The sequence below is a fragment of the Maniola jurtina genome, chromosome 9 (assembly GCF_905333055.1).
Source record: "Maniola jurtina chromosome 9, ilManJurt1.1, whole genome shotgun sequence".
Lineage (NCBI taxonomy): Eukaryota > Metazoa > Arthropoda > Insecta > Lepidoptera > Nymphalidae > Maniola > Maniola jurtina.
Genome location: NC_060037.1, coordinates 3,767,175 through 3,786,944, shown reverse-complemented (window position 1 = coordinate 3,786,944; position 19,770 = coordinate 3,767,175).

The window sequence follows — 19,770 nt, the reverse complement described above, 5'->3', positions numbered from 1 at the left end:
GGATTAACGTTTGATGTCCCGGCCATATTGACGGCCAACAACGCGATGTTCAACGGCATTTGCCGTTAAACGTAGATGTAGACACGATCAACGTACACCGGATTTCCAACGCCGTTTGGACGATTTTAACCTCAATTCAATTGGCATTAGGTACACGTTAACCAAGTGTGGACACTCAGTTTAACGCGTTGATTATCGCGATAAGTATGGCGTTGTTGGGCATTGACGTTAACCTTAATGTAACCGCAACATTAGGAGCGTAGTTTCTTTTCTTAACAGATATTTTGGAAGAGAACCTTAAGACTAGGTAGCCTAGGAAGACGAATTGGGCGACTGTAGGTAATGTCTCCCCACCCCAGGTATGTTTATATGAATAAAGAATAAAGAATGACAAATAGTGTAAAATTAAATTACACGGCAACGAAACTCCCATTACATAATTTTGTGATCGAGACAGACCTTCGCTTCTAACCTGTGACCCACGAAGATTCTCGAAGTAGCCATATCCTAATCGCTTATTTTCCGGAAATGGGAAGAGGAGGACGCTCCATGGCTTCACAGGTAACGATCAGTTAACACTCAATTAGTAGGTACTGTAGGTAAAGCACTGGTTCTATATGTAATCTATACTAAGTATAAAATATACTATGACAATGCAAAAGTTTGTCTGTCTTTCCGCTAGCTTTTTACGGCCAAACAGTTAAACTGATTTTGATGGATTAGCTTACATCCCGGGGACAAATACAGGCTACTTTTCATCCCGGAAAATCGAACAGTTTTCATGGGATTTTTAAAAAACCTAAATGCACGCGGACGAAGTCGCGAGACTCAGTGATTCGTCAAATTGTGACAACTGTCACCCCTCCCGCACCGCTCCACTACACTACAGGAGACAGGAGCCTACTCATCTATGCGCTTACTCGTATAATAAATACTAAGTGTCAGCCGATCACAGGTGATTGCGACCGTCACACTGCAATGTACCTGTCAAAACTTATCTTTTCAAAACTTTCAGTAGACAAGTGTACCTAAATTAAAAATTTATAACACACGATCAACGTACACCGGATTTCCAACGCCGTTTGGACGATTTTAACCTCAATTCAATTGGCATTAGGTACACGTTAACCAAGTGTGGACACTCAGTTTAACGCGTTGATTATCGCGATAAGTATGGCGTTGTTGGGCATTGACGTTAACCTTAATGTAACCGCAACATTAGGAGCGTAGTTTCTTTTCTTAACAGATATTTTGGAAGAGAACCTTAAGACTAGGTAGCCTAGGAAGACGAATTGGGCGACTGTAGGTAATGTCTCCCCACCCCAGGTATGTTTATATGAATAAAGAATAAAGAATGACAAATAGTGTAAAATTAAATTACACGGCAACGAAACTCCCATTACATAATTTTGTGATCGAGACAGACCTTCGCTTCTAACCTGTGACCCACGAAGATTCTCGAAGTAGCCATATCCTAATCGCTTATTTTCCGGAAATGGGAAGAGGAGGACGCTCCATGGCTTCACAGGTAACGATCAGTTAACACTCAATTAGTAGGTACTGTAGGTAAAGCACTGGTTCTATATGTAATCTATACTAAGTATAAAATATACTATGACAATGCAAAAGTTTGTCTGTCTTTCCGCTAGCTTTTTACGGCCAAACAGTTAAACTGATTTTGATGGATTAGCTTACATCCCGGGGACAAATACAGGCTACTTTTCATCCCGGAAAATCGAACAGTTTTCATGGGATTTTTAAAAAACCTAAATGCACGCGGACGAAGTCGCGAGACTCAGTGATTCGTCAAATTGTGACAACTGTCACCCCTCCCGCACCGCTCCACTACACTACAGGAGACAGGAGCCTACTCATCTATGCGCTTACTCGTATAATAAATACTAAGTGTCAGCCGATCACAGGTGATTGCGACCGTCACACTGCAATGTACCTGTCAAAACTTATCTTTTCAAAACTTTCAGTAGACAAGTGTACCTAAATTAAAAATTTATAACACCCCCGACAAGTGAAGGTTATAGTAACTAGAAAAGAGCTGATAACAAACGGCCGAACCGATTTTCTTGGATCATAGCTAAGAACACTCTCGATCAAGCCAAGCCACCTTTCAAACAAAAAAAAAACTAAATTAAAATTGGTTCATTAGTTTAGGAGCTACGATGCCACAGACAGATACACAGATGCGCAGATACACACGTCAAACTTATAACACCCCTTTTTTTGGGTCGGGGGCTAATAATAGGTATGTGACAACCCTACAAAAGTTCAGGAAATATACATGAAAGGCGGCGCGCCGAGGCTCATAAAAACTGATTACGGCCTGGACTCGAGCAATGGGTGCTCCTACAAAGCCTGCGTGCGGCGTTGCACTACACGCCATACAGTATAAAACTTTCATAATCGCAAACGATGTTACCTCACTCGTGTAATAGTTGCATATGCTGGGATTTTACGTTTATGGGAATAGTTTATGAGGGAGAGTCTAATAGGAATTTATTTAGGGGTTCTTGTGATTGTTATCATGATCATGATCAACCTATTGCTGGTTCGCTATTGACCACGGGTCTCCTCTGATAATGAGAAGTGTTTAGGCTCTAGTCTGCCACGCTGGCCCAGTGCAGATTGTCAGACTTCAGACACCTTTAAGAAGGAGAACTTTCAGGCATATAGTTTTCTTCACGATGTTTTACTTCACGGTCAAAGCAGGTGTTTAACTGCTTAAAACGCACGTATAATTCCGAAAAGTTAAATATGCATGCCCGAAATGGAACCCCCGACCGCCCAACTGAAAGGCTGATGATGATGATTTTAACCATTATCACTGCTTCTCACGCTTGGATTGTAAATGCACCTTTTTGGGTTTATTTTTACTGATAGCCCCCAACTTTGCTCTCATGGGTTTATTGAAAATCCCGTGTAATAAGATCACTCTTTTTGCTTTTTTGTACATTCTTTGCCTAGTCCTTTAACTCCCGAAGAGAAAAGGTGAGGAATAACGTGGAAATACATATTGTTGACAATCTATTGTAGATGGTAGGTACTAACTAAGAATACACTCCTAAACCTATATATTTATTTATTTTTAACAAACTTAATCAAAGAGGAAATTCTTAATTAGTTGCATAGGTATTTGACTTTTATAGGTATGCTTCATACCTATCTGCCTAGGTACCTAGTTACCTGCTGAATTCCTATATTATGTAAAGTACGCCGCCGCCACTACACCGCTAAGCACCCTGACAATTCACATGTTCAACTAACCGACATCCAATCCCTAAAATCCTGTCGAGAGCTACAAAACGTCGACTGCACGAAAATTGATGTAAAATGAAATTTCGTTCATCTTCCCGTCCCGAGCGCATTGACGTACGTAAGTACTGAGATAAAATCCTTACTGCAGCCCGCGGCATTTCAATAACCTAGCTTAGACTAAAGGAAAAAGATAGACGTAAGTTCATGCGTGTTTTTTGACGACCTCCCTGGCGTAGTGGTGAGTGTTGTGGTTTTATGAAGTCCCGGGGTCGATTCATGGACAATTCGGGAATCTATAATTTCTAAATTATCTCTGGTCCTGTCTGGTCAGTGGTGGGAGTGGCTAGTTACCTCCCTACCGGCAAAGCCGTGCCGCCAAGTGGTATAGCGTTCCGGTACGACGCCTTGTAGAATCTGATCAAAGTACGGGTTTAATGAAATTACCATATTCCTCCCAAGTTAGCCTGCTTCCATCTTAGACTGCATCATCACTTACCACCAGGCGAAATCGCAGTCAAGGGCTAACTTGTATCAAAATTTAAAAAAGTGTAGAATATGAGGGCGTGCAAGCATGACACATTATTTGTAAAGGTGTTACTTCTGCAAACGTTTAGTACGATTTTGCCACCCTGCCCGCGAGTTAACTTAAACACTGATTTGAAAGTAAAGCCTTTTGTGTAGTTATGTGACTTCTGCGTAACTAAAATAATATTCTGTGTTTTAATAAAAGAAGCGTAAAACGCCCTAGCGCCTAATTAGGCGCTACGAAATTATTAACATTACGAAAAAACTGATGACGTCAATATAATTTTTTGCAGGGAGTGAAAATGTGTAAATGGCGCTCCAGTCCATAAAGCATTTACTGGCTACCTTTTTGGGAATGGGCTGGTGTGGGATGGCAGCATTCACGTCTAGCATTTTCTTCTAGTCTATGTATGGTGCGTACATATGAAAAATCCGTATCTTATACGATATAAACTGCCAGAGAATGAAGCGCACAGCGCATTTTAAACGTCAATTTTTATCTTCATCTAACAGTTGAACTGACTATCCCGATTATATCAGATGGAAAACACGAAAAATAGAAAAAAGTACCTACCTATATTTACCTAGGTACCTAGGTAATTTTTAACCGACTTCCAAAAAAGGAGGAGGTTCTCAATTCGTCGGGATCTTTTTTTTTTTTATGTATGTTCCCCGATTACTCAAAGACCCCTGGACCGATTTGGAAATTTTTTTTTTGTTTGAAAGGGTATACTGTGCAGGCGGTCCCATATAAATTTGGTGAAGATCTGATGAATATCTTCGGAGATGGAGAACAGAACTCCTCAATGGATAAGAGCAAATTGCTCGCGATCACTGTAATAGCTTAGTAAACAGTAGGGTTTTAACTGGGCATAGCATATTATAGTACAGTGGGGCCACTAAAAATTGTGAAATAAAAAATTTTCAAAAGAAAAATAAAACCGACTTCAAAAACCAAAAACACTAAAAAGTAGAAAATAATTTTTGTTTAGCTACACATGTAATGTACCTAGGTATGAAGTCGGGCGAGCTTCACTCTTGGATTTCTAATTTTGTTTTAATATGCTCGCTCGACTTCATTACATACAGTAATTCAGTACATTACATGTGTAGCTAAACAAAAATTATTTTCTACTTTTTAGTGTTTTTGGTTTTTGAAGTCGGTTTTATTTTTGTAACGTATCAACGCGTTTCAGAGTAGCGGAAATGTAGGTTTGACTTCATACAGGAATAACATAATAAGGAGCTTTTGCCAAGACGTAGTCTCATAAAATGAGTAGGTTGTAATATTTTTGTAAATTTTGTTCCATAAGTACGAAAAAATTATCACAAAAATAGCCTTGCCTTAATTAACTGCTCTCTCAAGCATTCCGGTCGTGTTTTTATTTAACTTCGGGCTTCAAAACAACAAATGTGCCCACTCGTTACTGAAACTTCGTGTTTCTGCCCACGCGAGGTTGGGAGTATATTCCTGTAAGAAAATAATTTAAATTAAAATAAATTGGCACGCAGACTTGATGCTTTAACTTTTAAATGTTACTAAATTACATTACGCATACTTCTCCCGAATACAAAGTTTTAATTGAGCTTCAAATAGCTTAACGGAAGGAAGTTGATTCAATGGTAAAGTTTCATCATATTCATGCTGTGAATGTTAAAATCGAATGATCGAGTCTGACTCGCACTTGGTTGTTTTTTTAAATATTTCAACCTATTTTCCCCCTTAAACACATGTTTTTCAGTAATTTAATTTTTCAAGTAGCGTTTTCTTTCTACAAATATTATGTGTCAAGATTTAAGGAGAAGGCTTTTCATTCCAACGTCTTGGAGTGCGTGTCAACTGTCAAGCGCGTTAATGTCTCAAGCAAAGCTAAGTGCCTCTTCAACATGTCTGGCGCCCTTATAAGGACTTAATATACCTGTTTCAACAAAATGTTATCAACTTCACTGTCAAGAAAATCCTCACTCAATAAATCAATAGAAGGGAGAATGGTTCACTCTCTGATTAATGTACGAGCTCAGAGACACTGATGCCTATTAAGACTGCAGGCCTTGCGACATCGCGCCGTTATAGTGTGTTGCGACAACATATTACATTTTTTTTATTTGTACCAGAAAGTTGTAACAATCAAGCTTCAATCAAGAGAAAAAAAAAGAATAATTGGACAGGGAATCACTTATCTCTATAAGAGATCTCTACCAGTGACCCTTGGCAGTGCGAGAGGTTGTAAAGGGAGTAGAATAGGTACAACATAGATAGAAAGTATTCATGAAAAAAACTTAATAGATAATATTATGTTATAATATACATATATAAAACATACATACATACTTTACTTATAAACAGGTACGAGTAAGTACGGCACGTATGGGTAGTAGGTGTAGGTAGCTAACGTACGAGTCAAAATTGCAAAAGAAATTTCAGGAATCTCGGGATGGAACAAACTGTATGATCATAACGGTGTATCAAGAGCTACTAAGCATCTTTATAACCTTCAAATTCCTAAAGCTCGTAAAATTTCAACGACGCTCGCGTGTCTGCCAAATTATGTAACGTCTCCAAGGTTAGCTTATCAACATGGCATAGATATTAAATTTTCTTAAAATTACGTGCTATATTGGCTAGAAATATTTTCATACATTATATAAACATTCTTTGTACGGTAAAATATTTAGAATTCAGTCAAGTTTTATTCACTCAAGTTCCAGTAGGAATAGGTTGTATTCAAGAGTGTTTTAAGTTAGTTACAAGTATTCGTTCACAATCGAAGTTTTTTTTTTTAATATATTTGTGTGGTATACTTATGTGCCCTTTAATTGCTTTTCCCATTTTTCAATAACTAGTTACGTGTAGTGGCAGGGCAGACGGTACCTACATATATTATATTAATATGAAAATGCACTAGTTGATCTGAGTGAGAGATGTTGATGAATCAGTCAGGGAGTCAGGATATTTCTTTTTATATATTTTCACAATTACGAATTGGGGAAAAAACGTTTTATTTCATACATACGCCGTAGATTTTTACAGTCGGCAACTTGTAAAATGCTTGAATAACCTGGCATGCAGATTGTAGACGTCTATAAGACATCACAAAGCAGCAATCAGAGTCCCGGTGGAGCGTCCCACGTCAAACTACGACCCAAGTTTACAGCGTGTTTTTATTTAGATAATACAATACATCTAATTTTACAGTCGTCAACTAGTAAAATGCTTGAATATGTTAGCATGCAGACGTCTATACGATCTCACAAAGCAGCAATCAGAGCTAGTCCCATTGACGCGTCCCACGTCAAACTGCGATTCCAGTTTACTGCGAGTAGCATCAAGTAGAAATAACTGGTGGATTGGATGTCGTATCTAGAATTTAAAGGTGTGTGTGTTGTCGTGTAGGCGTGTGTTGAAAAAAATCAAGGAGTTTCTACGTGATTTATGAAAACATAAATCCACGCGATAAAGATGCGGGCATTAGCTAGTTTTTTTATAATATTAGTGCGGATAAAATATACAGTCATCTACTAGCGTAGAAGTAGTGGGTTGAGGAGATATATTTACATTGCCTTCTCCGTAGTCCGTACGTCTCATGATCGTTGTGAGAGCCTCTCGAGCAGGGTTGAAGCTTTTTACTATTGAATCATTACCCCAAGCCATAACCGGTACAATAAATGGATAGGATTAAATTAATACGGCAATCTCATCTAATGTAGAGCATCATTATTTGTCATATTTTTTTCTATCTTCCTCCCTCGCTCGCATAAAGAAAAAGTTAACTAAACAACCAGATTCAAAAACTACATTTGTGAATTGTGAACAAAAATGTTCTTTTTTTGGGGCATTTTATAGCCAGCGTGTTTAAATATATTATTTAAATATTTCTACCACCTACCATTATTTATTACAAAAAGGACGTATACCCTACTTATAAAGTTAAGCAATAAAATATAATAAAACTTCTCCAGCATAATAAAACAGTAGTTTAACCTTATAAAAGTAGTTAATTCAGTTAGCTTCCGCGGCCAAAGTTAGCCGCGGTATCCAAGACGCTATAAGTTTCAGTGGCTGTGAAAATAATGAAATTACAACTGCTTCCTGCGAATCATAAAATTTAATTAAGACAGATGATATTCATTCGATTCTATCTATATTTTTTAAATTTGATAAAATAAGCTAAAATGAGCCCTTAGCTCTGAGGGTCAGTTTTTTGATAGTTTAAAAAAACCGATCAATTGCGAGTGGGACTCGCACTCGAAGGTTTCCATACCTCAAAGAATTAAGTAATCTGTGGGTATATCTTGAATGAAATTTGTCTTTGCATTTTTCTATACATTTTATCTCTTGATGATGTGATTCACATAAATCAATATAACTTTGCCGAGTTTGTAACAGATTTCACTAGTTTAGACTTTAGAGTCGCGAGGTTTTATTGAAACTCAGCCCCGGAGTCAGTACGCTTTGCGATCACAGACAGGATATTACTTCAATTTATATTAAGTTTATACTGAAGAACGCTGTTCAATCAAAACTTCATAAAATACGTATGCATACTAATATTATAAATGCAAAAGTGTCTATCTGAATGCCTCTCTATTTGAGAGGTACCTTTTCACTTGAGGTACAGAGATACTACTACGTCGTGAGATGGGTGTAAGCTACTTCTCACGACCCGTTTAGTACGTACGTAGTACTACATAGGTAGAGGTCATTGTGGTGGAACTAAGCAACGAAAAAAGGTGTAGGTAATTATTTAAATAAAAAACCGGCCAAGTGCGAGTCGGACTCGTGCACCGAGGGTTCCGTACTCGGGTATTTTTTCGACATAAAATCTGTTTTAGAATGAACAGGTGAAGCCCATTCATATGATGCACCACTTGGTATACCTACTTATCTTACTTTGAAAATTGAAACACATTTTAGTTTTTTTTAATGAAGTAACCACAAATTCACGGTTTTCAGTGCTTACTTGTGCTATAAGACCTACCTACCTGCCAAATTTCATGATTCTACATCAACGGGAAGTACCCTATAGATTTTCTTGTCAGACACGACGGACGGACGGACGGACGGACGGACGGACGGACAGACAAATAGACAGACAGACAATAAAGTGATTCTATAAGAGTTCCGTTTTTCCTTTTGATGTACGGAACCCTAAAAACAATTTCAACTTCATGACAAATCTGGAATAAAAAGTAAGGGACTTAAAAGAACTTAATCTTGCTCTAGGGCTTATAAAATGTAGTCGGAAAATGCCTGTTTCCCGTCGTCGATCTATTTAGCGATAAGCCGGACTTTGACGCGGGTGTAAGACACATTAGCGGCTGCGAAGAAGGATAAGCGAATACTTAAGCCTGCTTAGCTAATGCAATACGAATATAATTTGCTTTAGGTGCGTACTTATTTTGTGTTTTCTCAGACTTGAAATCAGAAGTAAGCTTAATCTCAAGATAACTTGTACGCTAACGTACTAAGATTAGCTCTGATAGGCTTCATGCGTACAGAGATACTTGCGTCGTCGTGAAGACGGGTGTAAGCTACTTTTCACGACCCGTTTAGTACGTAGTACTACACGGAGGTCATTGTGGTGGATCTAAGCAAAGCAAAAAGGTGAAGGTAATCCTTAAAAAAAACCGGCCAAGTACGAGTCGGACTCGCGCACCGAGGGTTCCGTACTTCATAGAATACGGACACACCACACGTCTAGCTTGACAGACTCGCATATAGGGAAAAAGACATTATACAGTTATATTATAAAGACAGTATACAGTTATATTATAAAGACAGTATACAGTTATATTATATAGTTATATTTTGACAGCGTCCATTTCGAGTGGGACATTTTGTCAGGTCGTCCAGGCTTCGTGTATGGGGCTCTATAGAAAGTAAGTTATGATCCGAACTTAGTGTTGCCCTTATAGTATTTTCGAAAGATAAATAATTTTACCTCTGTAAGTTTATATTAGATAAAACGAAAATTGAAGGTCTACATTACTAACTATACTTATATCCAGGGTATTGTTAAAATGTTTTTGACTTAAAACTCTCCTTATCGGCTTTGTTAACTCTGAATGGTAAATAAAACCTCTCTACAGAGTTTTACAAGAATGAATAGGTATGAAACGCTACAAAACTGAACAATGTAGACAGTAAACAATTCCTTTAGCCGCTTTTGTGGGACGTTGCTGAAATGAAAAGCGCCAAAGAAACTCAGAGCTCCGATCTCACACCAAAAAAGCGAATAAGTTCAACATTCTCATAATGCCCTACTAATGAGAAATTTATTATTAAAGTAGTCTATTCGAGTTAGTTGGATTCTGTGCAATCAGCAAAGGCTTCAGCTTGATTTTTTATTTTACCGGAATTTATTAAGAGTTTTTTTCGTCCTGAATTAAGTACAACGGTTATTTGTTTTCTGGGTTTGGTTTCGACTTCAATGATTTTCGGTCTATAACATACCTTGTACATAAACTGTCCTCTACGAATACAAGTATACGTGACGGTCAAGATAGCAATTACTTCACACGTATCGGACCCGAGATCAATACGATTCTCTTCAATAGAAGTCACGACACATTTTCCCATACCCCTGGCCCTGGCACAGCATATACAGCTACGTAGTAGTTTCCAGGCACTAGAAGGCTCACTCAGCAAATATTTTTAAACAAATTCCTTTTAAGTGTAATTCAGTTGGCACAGCGCTGCGGCCTTAAATTCAATATATGCCTCTCTTTCTATCTTCTATCTCTTATCTCAAGAGATAAAGGAGAGCCGTCTTAAAGGTAGGTAAAAGGTCTTGACCAAGTGAGCCCGACCTGATAGTACTTCCCAGGGAAAAAGAAAGTAAAAGGATCTTTGGATTGACTGAAACACGAAGCGTAAAATGAAATGATTCATTCTACGCTTGTAATAAAATTGGTATAGCCAGTATAGGTTAAAATTAAAATCTTTTCGGCCGTTGCTCTAGTCTCTACTGAATATTTCAGACCAATTTACTAACGCGAACTAGCGTGAATTCAAAAGCCAGGCCCGCTTCGCTGATGTGAATTTTTAATGGATTACGTTATGCAAATATTATTTCTAAAGTCAATATGGTTTGAAAAAATATTTGTCTAACTTATTTTTGCTAACACATAATTCATAATTTCTGAATTTTCGTCAAAGTCGGGAAAGTTGGTATTTACCTACTTATTTTTAGAAACGAGTTCGATTTGGATATCTTTGTTAACTTTTAATTAAGTGAGAAAAACTGGTAAGTAGTTAAGAACACGTTACGTAATGTAGGGTTCCGTAACCATTAGCTAACGGTGGTCATTATCTTACTATGTTTTTGTGTAGTGTATATAAACACTGTGCCACACAGACAGATGACAAACGAACAGAATGACAGTACAAAACTGCAAGGGTTCCTTGTTTTACAACGGAACCCTATAAAGATTATTTTTAATAGAAAATAACTTTTTGCAAACTTACTTGGTAATTTTATTAAAACTTTCTTAGAAAATCGAATTTATTTTAGAATTGGCATGAACTGAACTGAGTGAATTTAGTCACAATTAGATTTTTATTTTGACGACTACAGACACAGTGATGAGTCCTACTGTGTTATGAGTGGAAGGGCCTGAGTTAGACCCGGCCCTTCCACTCGACGTACCAGGCAGTTTTACCTAATTGCGTCAAAGAAGACATATATTTCGTACATGGTAGGCTCCGATGAACAACTACATTCTCGGCCGTATTCACAATCTATACTAATAAATAAAATTGGAGTGTCTGTCTGTAATTTCGAAATAACTACCTCATATTAAGCTCATATGGTTATTTGAACGATACCATAACTGAATCACACGTTTTTAAAATTTTTGTCTGTCTGTCTGTCTGTCTGTTTGAAAAGGCTAATCTTTGGAACGGCTGAACCGATTTTGACGGGACTTTCACAGGCAAGTAGAGGATTGACCAGGGCGTAAAATAGGCTACTTTTTTAACCGACTTTTAAAAAGGGAGTTGTGTTTTTCTACCTATGTACACCGAAATCTCCGAGATTTCTGAACCGATTTGCGTCATTTCTTTTTTAATCGATAGAGGAACTTTGCGACATTGTTTCATAAAAAATTTGGAGTCCAACTCCTCAATCCTGATGCTGCAGGGGATCTGACCAATCCACGCGGGCGAAGCTGCGGGCATCAGCTAGTCATTACTATGAGGTCTCACAGCGCGCTGTAACGCATAGTGTAGGTTCCACCAATCAGATCATTGTAAATTGACGTGACACAGTCATCTGATTGGTGGAACCGACATTGTGCATTCGAGCTCACTATGAGACCTCATAGTAACGTTTGTGAATACGGGTGTCTATATTGATGGTAGTAGGCTATAGATATCAAACTGGCAACGCTCGCTGTTAAAATTAAATCTCCGAGTGATTTCCACGCTCGAATAGTTTCCGAAAGGACTCCTGTTACAGACGCCACGCCGGCTCTGAAGTCTGAAATTCTATCAACAATCTAGACATTTGATTTCTCTTTCATGTAGGAGGCGTCTTCAAACGTCTACTCAATAGGTTTCTATTAAAGCTATATATCACATTACAACGTTAACTTATATTCAGCAGAACTTAAAGCCCAGCCTATGAAAGTAGTAGTTTATAACTCAAAATTTAAAAAACCCCCGACACAAAAACCTCTATAAGAAAACTAGAAAAGTGCTGATAACTTTCAAACGGCTGAACCAATTTTCTTCGATTACAGCTTAGAACACTCTCGATCAAGCCACCTTTCAAACAAAAAAAAACTAAATTAAAATCGGTTCATTCGTTTAGGAGCTTTGATGCCACAGACAAATACACAGATAAATGTCAAACTTATAACACCCCTCTTTTTGGGCCGGGGGTTAAAAATTAAGAACTTCTAAGTGAGTAAGTATTCGTATTATTTTCCTATCCGTCTTAGTTCATTTCCTTCTTTTGTTTGGCATAAATAATGCACAAAGTCCCTTTGCCCAAGACCCTTGTCGACTCCGAAGAGGGGAGATAATTAGGAAGGATATCAATTCTTTGTCTTTTGACGGATGCTAACTTTACATTCAAGTGTTTCGCTAAATTCCTTTTTGTCTTTTCCTTTTGTTAGCCTTTCTTTTTGATTGTACTGACAAGAGCTAAAGATCAAGTCTTTTCCTAAGAAAAATATTCCGCCTATGCCAAAGTATTTTTATTATGATTTATAAGTTATACCAATTAGATAGCAAGCAACCTTGTGTTAAGTGATTATGAATATTGACCTAGAAACTACCAGGAACGAAATTCTTAAAATCCGGCAATTTTAAGGAATTTATCTGGTGCATTTATTACGGCATGAGGACTCTGGATTTAATAATGAAATGATTTTCTAATAACAAAAAATGTCATCAATGCACTTTGAGCACTAACCGATTTCTCCATACAAGTGGAACATTCACCCTTTTGAACACAAAGTTACACCAGTCAACAAGGTTATTGAGGAAGCGAAACGCTATTTGTCCAGACGAGAGGTAGAATTTTCGTTTTGCCTTTGGCATTGTTGGGTCCAGTTGCAAAGTTTGGAAGCAAATAGACGCCTTACCTTTAATACCCAATAGAGATCTACCTTTAGAGGAAAATGTGCCCTACAGTTTCGTATAAGTGTTACGAGTATAGACTTTTTCTTTGGGTAGAAACTTTAATTAAATTCAGTTAACTTTTTAAAAGACAGACAGCTTTTTTACTAATAGAAGCAATAAAATTCAGAGTAGTTAAGATGTTGATACCAAGCATGCACCACAGACTTTTTGGATTTATGTGGGGTTTTAAGCGATTAAATAACCCATGCTTTAACGATGAAGGATAACTTCGTGAGGAAACGTATATGCCTGCGAGTTCTCTATAATGTTTTCGGCGGTATGTCAATCCACGCCTGGCCGGCGTGGTAGACTATGGTCTAAGCCTTTCTGAGGGGATAGGTTGAGATGATGATGGTAAAATCTTTGTAACGAGTAGGTACAATGAAATAGTCTTGCTTTTCTCCTAGTCTAGGTGCAAACGATCAAATGCTCCCGCAAGTAGGCATTCGTGCGTTATACTGCCTTATTTTGTTTAGAAACTGGGTCATACATGTAGTGTGGCCGGATGACCCTATTTGAAATCCTGATTTATGGGGTCAGTGCTCAGTAATATGTGAATGTTATATCACACCAAAGTAACCGAATTCCCAACACAAAAAATGTATTACACTAGCGACCGCCGGTGGTTATGATCGGTACAAAAAATATGAGTCCTCTTTATTCTTTATCCTATGGGAATTTAAAAAAAAATTGGCCTTGTTCCTTGTCTACATTATTATAAAGGAAAGTTCTGGCATTTCAGCTTTCTAGGTTCAAAGACTGCGCTTTGATAAGTCAGTCCATTATTAGAACGCATAGGGGACGATGGGGGAATTGCGGACGCTGAAGGGAAATTACGTATAAAACCCATACTATTAGAAATAATCAATCAGTCTTTATTAATTATAAAACTTTAGTTATTCAAGTACAAAATTAACATTAACTATTCTAGGAGATCAATCAACGACTACAAATTTTGATTGAAAAACAAAACCTTGTCTGTCCGTAATTACCCGTAGCCCTTGGGGCAAATACGGACGTGTGTTTCTTGAATTTTTTATTCTTGAATTCTTGAATTTGATTAAAAGTTGATTTTATGCCTTTTTTGGAATAGCCCTTTTTCGCTTTGTCAAGAAGTGTAGACTTCGGAATTCTGTATTCTCTTCCGCCTGACGAAAAGTTATATGTTCATCCTTTATTTCTTGTACGGCTTTTTGCAAGGTTGCGATGGTGTTGTACGTTCGTTCTTTTTTTCTGATATACTTTCGAGGCATCTGAAAATGAGCAGTAAATTGGTTTAGTTTTTGACAAATTATCTAGTCAGGGGCAATTACGGACGTCTGTATTCACCCCAACGAGCTTGTCCGCAATTAACCCAACCAGATCCAAAAAAAAAAGTTGGCAATAATTTGTAGGTAACAAAATTTCTCATCGAAAGTTATTTGTGTAATCTATTCTATATGAACGAGGCAATCGATAGAAAATATAGCCTTTTATTGTCACTTATTTTACAGACATAGCACTCAAAATAGTAAACACTACAAATTAGATCAAAACTCACAAAAACGTTTGAGTTTATTTACCTTAAACATGGTGCACAGCCTTCCGTCGCGAATGTTTCCCTGGCACTGAAGATGGCGGAAAGTAACTAGTGATCGTGGCAGACGGCCACGGGGGAAAGGGATTGAGTAGATATCTGCTAGTCCGTATTTACCCCGTGTCCGCAATTCCCCCATCGTCCCCTACCCGTTATCAGTATATTATCTATGAGTCAGTCAGTGAATCACGTGAATCAGAACTTTTTTTATGCATATTAGATCTAAATCATATCTAAATGCACAAAAAAAGCTCGGATAAGATTTAGACGTCAGTCATGTTAAAAGGAACACAGGATAAAAACGACAAATGAAAAACATTAATTTTTTAAAACGTTTTAATAAAACAACCGCAGTACAGAAGTATAAAACGAGTTAAAGGCTTTTTCAGCCTCACCTGAATTCAGTAGAAGACCGCACAAGATATCAATGTAACGTTTGTAATAACGCCTGAATACAACCAAAATGACCGAATCATACATCCTCTAAATGGGATTATGGCTGAGTTGGCGGTGGGGATTAAAATTAAACTCTTTTGACTGTAACTCGTTTGTCCCTACTGAATATTTCAGTCCAATTTACTAACGCGCTCCAACGTCTATTCATAAGCCGGTCTCCGGACAGGCTTTGCGATGCATAATGAATTACAGCATTAAAACGATATTTTATGAACATGATATTAAACTTTTGATTTTTTGACTATGAAACTTGAAACTAACTGCTATGAAATATTTTTTTTTTATATTAAGGGTATGTGATAACGCATTTATGGCAACCCATATCAATCGATTGCAATTGTTAAGCAACATTGGCCCAAGTCGGTAACTAGATGGATGACCAACTTTAGAAGTCCGAATTTGGCATTTTAGTTGCTGTCGGTCCCGGTCATTATCCCTAACATCTGATAATTAATAATTGTAATAAATGAGAGAGCCTCGATAGCTCAACGGTTGAGGAGCGGACTGAATTCTGAAAGGTCACCGGTTCAAACCCCACCCGTTACACTATTGTCGTAGGTACCTACTCCGAGCACAAGCTTTACGCTTAGATAATCTTTAGAAAAAAAATGAAAAAAATGATATATATTCATATTTTCATAATCGTTGATTCGGGAGTTACTGAAGTACGCGGAGAGCATTGAATGAACAGGATCATTCAATGCTACATTTCCACGTACATTTAATGTTCAAAATCCTTTATTGTTTCACACGTATTATCTTTTTGAATTTTGCTTCTTTTGTGTTTGTTTAATACCAAGTTTAATACCTAATAATTTATCATTAATCATCTAGTTATTGTAAGCCGTTCCAATTAGATGTAAAAAATAAAATAAAATAAATAAATATAAATAATAAAAGCACTTTTTGTACTGTGTATAGTGTCATCAGTTGAAAGGCTTTTGCGTTCGGATCACGTCGGCGCCAGACAAAACCTCGCGGCTGGAGCGAGCAACGTTTTTACTTTATTGTTACTTTACGCGTTGTGCTAACTTGCATTTGTACCGCTTTTCATTGAGAAAACAATGTGAAAATATGTCCCATACCATGGCTTACCATACCATACGCGTCACATACATAAAAACGAAAGCGAAGTATTCTTGAAATCCTGTGTTATAACTACACGTGCGGCATCTATTGAAGAACTTACTATTCAAACTTCAGAACTGATTATGTAATACTGTTTGATTTATAATATGTTACCATAAAATAGAATGTACGTGTTTAATGCAGCTACCATGAAAGTTACAATACAATTGTGGGGAAATTAGTAGTAAGTGGAACTTTATCAGCTATGTGAATTATCTACGCCGTAGTACAGAAACTGCGCCCGTAACTGGTTTCGTAGCAAGCGCTACGTACTAAGATTATATAAATTAATAATGTTTGTAGGTAAGTACACGTAATTACAAGTAAAAATATCTTTTATTAGGTCAATTCGTGCTTTTTACTGCAAATCGTACACGAGAGAGCCTTCTTGACATTTTCGTACGTGTCGTTAATCCAGTTATAAGACAGACGATTAAAGTTGCCATACGGCTAACCGACAAATATTGACTATCAATATAAGTGATATGGATATGGTTGCACTCTAAATATAGCTGATATCGGCTGTGGTTAGTCGAAGTAAGCTCTACTAGTTTTGAACCCATCCGGAGTCTTCCTTCACAGGAACTCTGTTCGCGACGCGGCGCGGTTGAGACTGCGCGCTGCTCGGGCTGCGACCCACACGGACCGTTGTAAGATGGGGAGGGTACAATAATATATTAGTGATACTAATATATTCTAAACAAAAAGCAATGCGTGAAAGATTCATAATAAGATGACAAAGCACTTGCTCGAAAAGAAAAGAAAAGAAAATATCATTCTGGGGAAACACAAACAATAGCTCGAAGGATTCTATAAATAACCTCATCTTATTTCGTTTTATTTACCTCACTTTTGCGGATTTCTTTTACGAATATCGTGTAATAAGTAGGAATCGTTCATTGGATAATTGGGAACGTTATATTGTTAACAGAGTTCTTTACAAACATTAAATGAATAAATAAATGAATATAGGTACTTTTATTGCACACCACAAATTAACACAGAAAATACACATACGAAGCAAAACAAAAACATAGGCAGGTACAATTTGGCGGCCTTATACTACCTAGCGATCTCTTTCAGGCAACCAAAATGTTGCAAAGGAGATAGCTATAGATATTAGAGCTAAACATTTTACCTGTTGTATTATATTGTAACGCAAATTGTATTTTTACTGTCGGTTATACTTCACTAAAATTTTTAAAATAAAAATAGCAAGCAAACCAGCAAGCGGGTCACCTAATGTTAAGTGATTACCACCACCTATGAACATTTGCAGCTCTGTACCAGAGGAACCGCTCTTGAATAACCCCATGTTGAAGTCTAGTTGGAATATCACCGAAGCGAGTTAGTTCTACAGTTTGCAAGGTGGCGAGCTTGAAATCGCTTACGGTGGCATGCGGTGCGGTTGTAGAAAAGTAGAATTTATTCAAAAACAGCCCTAACTAACGCAATCAAAGATATAAAAGAGATGTATACCTAGAGTTTATATATATGAATAAAGTACCACTTGAAGGATACTTATTATAACGATAGTCACGTCCGGTACCAATAATGAACAAACTACGTTTCGAGTAGGCTGTACTACGTACTGCATTTTGCATTCAGCAAAACTTTGCCATTGGAAAATTATTCTTATTACCACACTATTAAACTTTCATTTAATTTTTGCTTTCCTATCTACCTAGTACCTACATATATTTTTATAATAACTACGAGAATGTCATTATACAAGAGTGCTTAAAATTTCGGCAGACTTCGTTAATTTTCAGTCAACAGTAACGCCGGTGCTTTTGTTTTTTAAAAGTCGAAATTTCGTTTTGTTTCAGGTTTGCAATATTTATTTACACTCGCATTTACCCGTTGTTTTACACATGACACTTATAGACACACACAGACACTACACACCACAACTTACAGTACAACTGTGCGCCAAAAGTCCACTGGCAAGCACACATTTTTCGCAGAAATCAGTTATTAGCACCGTGTAAGGTTGTAAGCACTCGCAACAAGTCAATTTCTACACTTGCTTACTGCTTAGAAGCTTAGAATATCAATCATCTAGGTTACAGAAACTTCGGTTATCGTAATATTAACCTACACCGTTGATTAATATAACGCTCTCTTTGTTACATAATCCCATACAAATGATAGAGGCAACAAGTGTAACACCCCCGACAAGTGAAGGTTACAGTAACTAGAAAAGAGCTGATAACTTTCAAACGGCTGAACCGATTTTCTTGGATTATAGCTAAGAACACTCTCGATCAAGCCACCTTTAAAAAAAAAAGTAAATTAAAATCGGTTCATTAGTTTAGGAGCTACGATGCCACAGACAGATACACAGATACACACGTCAAACTTATAACACCCCTCTTTTTCGGTCGGGGGTTAAAAATCTCAGTGGGCGTCAACTTTTTTGGGCAAAAACGTGATGGTTAGCCCTGAATGAGATTTTTGGATGTATCGTTTGTATGGGATCACTTAATTATAGAGAGAGCGCTATACTACGAATAACTTCTTTCCGTGGATAGGGTTTGATAGTGTTAGTTGCATCACATGATTTGCGAAATTCAAATGATTTACTTGACTTATTTCAAAAGCTCTCTCTTGTAGCAACCCAATTTTAAAATTAACAACTACTCTCCAATTTTTTTCAATCCTCACTAATCCAGGATTTAGTTATTCATATAAATATTATTGTTATTCATATAACTCAGAAATCGATGGTTGAATTTCCACGTGACTTTTTACAAGTAAAACACCCACACAAAATGAAATTGATAAAGATCGTCCTTTTACGGATCGTCATAAATATTTCATATCCAGGCGACATTTTTAGGATCACCTACTTACTCTATGTAACAGAAATTTATTTTCTCTTTCCGTAAAATATATAACCATTTCATCATTTTATGCCTCCTTGGAGATGAACGTTCTTGTTTTATAACCCTTGTTTTGACATCCAAAAATGTTTTATGTTGGTTGTGGCAACAAAAAACCGGCCAAGTGCGAATCGGACTGTCCCATTGGCATCTTTGGGTACGGAACCTTAAAAACTAATTGTTCGAGGCATCAGCGCGGTGAGTTACAGTCTATCCGAAAATTTTTAGACCTAACTAATTGTTTTATCTATCAAGTTAGTCAATAATAGTGTTCCTTGATGGCTCTTTATACACTAAATAAA